Here is a 4,454-nt window from a genome sequence, read left to right as displayed (position 1 = left end):
CCGGGGAGGAGCGCGTTCCTCATGGTGGAGTGGTCACGGGGGCCATCTTGGAATCCTCTTATGAAGCTTTTTGATGCCTTCGTCTGCCCTTTCTTGAGTAATCTTTCTTCTTCCTCACTTCTCAATCAATTTTTTATCCAGGACATGGCACAGAGGGGGTGCTGGTCTCCAACGTTGACGATGTGGCTTGGTTATGATATGATATGATTGTTTATTTATATAGCGCCTATACACAATGTGTTTCAAAGCACTTCAAAGAAAGGGAGGGAACAAGGGAAAATACAACACATTCTTACAGGCCATGAACAGTAAGGATGTGAAATTAACTATCGTACTCGGCCTGACAACATTTCAGATAGTGCAAGACCTAAGACATAGATAAGGAAGGGAGGGGGAGAGTGGGAAGGAAATGGAAACAGACAGACGACTACTGTACTAGGCCTGACAACATTTCTGGTAGAGCCGGAGAAAAACAAAAGGTGAGGGAGAGGGGTGCAGAAAGGGAGGGGAGGAACAAAACAAGCGACTATCATACTAGGCCTGACGACATTTCAGATAGTGCTGGAGGGGTGGTGGGGAGGAAAAAAACAGTAATGGGAGGGTGGAGGAAACAGACGAGGTTGCCATCATATTAGGTCCAGGGACAATTCTGATAGAGTAAGTGCATAGAAGAAAGTAAGGGGAGGAGATAGGAAAAGGGAGAAGGGAAAGGAGGAAAGAAATGAGAGTAAGCAGTCAAAAAGAGTGGAGAAGTAAGAGTGGAGAGTGAATACAATTGCAGAAGTCTGTAGTAACACATAATGTTGCAAGCCAGGATAGAAGATGAAGATGAAGATGGGAACAGCATGATTCAGGGCCACTAGGGCAGCGTCGGAGCTTATTACTTGACTTATCTGCCGCCTTAGATACTGTTGACCATGGTCATCTGGGCCAGCCTTTCTGGTGCTGTTCCATCCCCCCTTTTCACTCTGTGCCGTCTGCCTTGAGATGTGGAGTCCCTCAGGTTTCCTCCATCTTCCAGGTTTTGTTTAACATGTACATGAAACCTCTTACCAAGCTTATCTGCTCGCACGGCTTCCAATGTTATTCTTAACAGATGACACAGATCCTGGTCCATTTAGATCTCTCTTGTCGAGACAGCAACCAGGTTTAGGGCCTGTCTCGAAGCTGTGGGTGCATGGATGTGTAATAGCTGGTTCAGGGGAAACAATTGAGGTGTTGGTGTTGGGCCCTCCTTCCTATGCCTTTTGGACTTCCTCTTTTTGGCCATCTTTAGGAGTAAATATATTGTCTTTTCTGTCTGCGGAATCTCTGATAAGTCCAGTATGTCAAAGAGGCTATCTTCAACTGAAAACCCCATAGAAAGGTTCTTTGTTTACTCCTTTCTCAGTTACGTGCCCCTGTGGTGTCCTTACTTGTTATGTCCTCCATGGACCAATGCAATGCCCTATTTCTGGCACAAACTGTCTACTTCTTATGGCACCTTCAGGTCCTGCAGAACTCTGCAGCCAGAGTAGCCACTTATTTTTGTAACATAAGGGATAGCCTGTGGCCAGGCAGGCTGTGAAGGCTAGAATATTTGTACTACAGTAAATTATTGTAGTGACAATTCTCTTTCATTTCCATCTTAGGTTAACACATCTACACAAGTATGCATTGTTGGAGAAAAGTACACATCCAAGTACTGGAAAAACAATTGAAAATTGAAAGTTGGAGCGACCTTTATTAGTTAGGTCGCATGTTCAGGCATTAGCAATTCAATGTAAATACAGAAAGGAAAATAAATTCAATGTAAATACAAAAGACATTTTTTAAACATAGAAAAATAAAAACATTGAAAAATAGAAAATAAACCTTGTCATCCACTCTCAAAGGAGGACACATGTGTTGCAAATATTTAGTACATATTTCAATAGCATTACATGTCCAGTGGTGACAGGTGATCCCTGAATTTAGCCTGTTTTAGTCCATACAGTGCAGAATTCGAAGGGTGACTTTTTAGAAATGTACCAACAGTTCAATAAAACAGTACATTAGCAAGGTTCGTATAGTGTGTTGCCTTCACACTCCTATACTCATATTGTGTTGTATTGCAGTGTTGCCAAGTATTACATCATATTTGCCAACCTAGTGATGTATTATCACAGTCATAACTGGCATTTACACAGTATTATGCTTTGAAAGAACCTAAAAATAGGGTCTGCTACAAGGCGACGTCAACAAGAAGGTGGTAAAGAAGGTTCGAGTCATCGATCATAAACGTGTAGGGTCAGGGCACGATGACAAAGGAGGTTTCGGCTGTGAAAAAATGGCAGCCTTCTTCTGGGGCCTGGTGAAGCAGGTCTTTCTATGAATAAAAGCAATATGAAAATATATTGAGTATTCCAGGAATGGTAAAAAGCCTGTGAGAGGCTATGTTGAGGGTTGCCCCTCCTCTCCCAGACACTAACCTTGCACTTAGGAGAAAGGGTTCAAGAGCTGACTGTTGGAACCCTCTGGAATAGGTGGTTGGTGTCCTGGTTTCTGATAAATGTAGAATGTTCACTGTGCAGTGATCTGAAATGACAGGACACGCGTGCCAGTTTAGGTCATATGTACTTGGAACGTTTGGTTGTTAATCTGTAATGTCTGAGACAAACTAAGGGTACCTTGTTGATGCAGTAAGGCTGGACGTCGTACTGCAGTGCTCCCGTAGTGAGCGTAGTGTCTCTGTGGCAGGGGATGAGTTGCTGCCTGGAGAAATGGGGGCTCGGAATGTGAATCTGGAGAGCAGGGAGACAAAAAGAGCCAGGACTAGCTGTTAGTCATAAATAGTGGCTTGGAAGGGGTTGTAGAACTGTGTGCAATGGAATTCTTGTCCGGTTCTGAGAACTCACCTTGAGCCACCATGCGTGCTGTTCGTGCTGTAACCGAACTGTGATGGCGTTCGTGTTCATTTGAAAGTGAGCTGTTTAGAATATATGAAGTGCGCGTATGCGTGGGATTAGTATCTCAGCCTCGCGCATGCGCTGGGGCATGGATGCCGGGTCGTCAAGGAGACGAGGACGCGGATGAAAGCGCAATATGGTGAAAGTAGTTCTGGCAGTTATGGCTGTAGTGGAGCCGGTGCCGAGTGTGAAATTGACTCGTGAATTGGTAAAAGAGTGCACCTTTGCAGCCTGGGTGTCTAAGTGGCCACTACCGGTATGGAATGCTGTTAGGAGGGGAAAAATCTGTTAAGGTGTTATCGGCTGGGATTGTTATTAGGTGTTTACTGTTAGGGAGTTGTACAGTAGGTGGGGCTTCAGCAGCCTTGCTGTCTGTGTAACAGGCAGGATGATGTCGATGGCCTCCAAAAAGGGGTTGCTCTAAGTGCTGCAAGAGTGAATGAAAGCCTATGGAACGGAAGCCCTGGGTGGAAGTGGAAGCCGCCCTAAGGGCGTTACCAGTGATGCCAGGGGCATATATTGCCCGGACCAACTGTAACAAGAATTATTTCTTGTAGGGGGTATAATGGTAACCGCTGTTCATTACATTTACAGGTATTCAAATGGAGTGAGCTCGTTAAGCCCCTTCGACGTGGTCTGTAATTTGAATGTCCACCATGCTTCTTTGAAATTCAGGGCACTGGTGGTATTGGAACAGTCTGTTACTTTGTCTACTACCCACCATTTGAAGGAGTCACAGTTGTGTTGGTACTTGAGAAAGTGAGAAACAAGGGGTGCATTATGTGTTTTGCATCTTATTCTAGACTTATGTTCCCCTATCCTTTTGTTAACTGGCCTGGATGTTTGCCCTATGTATCTCAGATGGCAGGGGCATTCAATAAGGTAGATGACATTGGATGTTTTACAATCGGAAAAATGGCGAATTTCCCATTCTTTATCATCTATCAGAAAGGATCGTAGTTTTCTGGTTTGGCTGCAAGCTGAGCAGCTTCCACAAGGATGGTGTCCGTGGATATCTCGCATGTTCCACAGGGTGGATCTTGAGTTCTTGCGTTTGTTTCTAGCATGAGTAAGGAGATCTTTCAGATTTTTAGATCTCTTCAGGGCCATTTTGGGTAAAGGTTCTTCTGGCAAGCTCAGTTGGACGATGGGCGAGAGTTTTTTGATGATCCCTCTTAGTTGTGATGTGTTGGTGTTAAAGGTAGTGACACATGCCAAGGAGTCTTCTGTATTCAGGTTGCGAGTTTTAGGAACCAGTAATACTTCTCTCGGAGTATAAAGTGCTCTTTTCTTGGTATCCTTGAGTAGTTATTTGGGGTATCCTCTGCCTTCAAGTTTGTGCTGTAGTTCTGTAGCATGGGTTTTGAAATCTTTGGTGTCAGTGCAGTTGCGCCTAATTCTTAAGAATTGCCCATATGGCAGATTATCTCAGAGACTTTTTGGGTGGTTACTCCTATAATGTAGTGTGGTGTTGCGGTCTGTCTCCTTTTTGAAGATGGAACATGTCAATTTGGCATCAGAAGCCAA

This window comes from Ambystoma mexicanum, chromosome 9 (assembly GCF_040938575.1).
Source record: "Ambystoma mexicanum isolate Mex_15411 chromosome 9, UKY_AmexF1_1, whole genome shotgun sequence".
NCBI lineage: Eukaryota > Metazoa > Chordata > Amphibia > Caudata > Ambystomatidae > Ambystoma > Ambystoma mexicanum.
The sequence above is the reverse complement of the archived record's forward strand: the minus strand, read 5'-3'. Positions refer to the sequence as shown.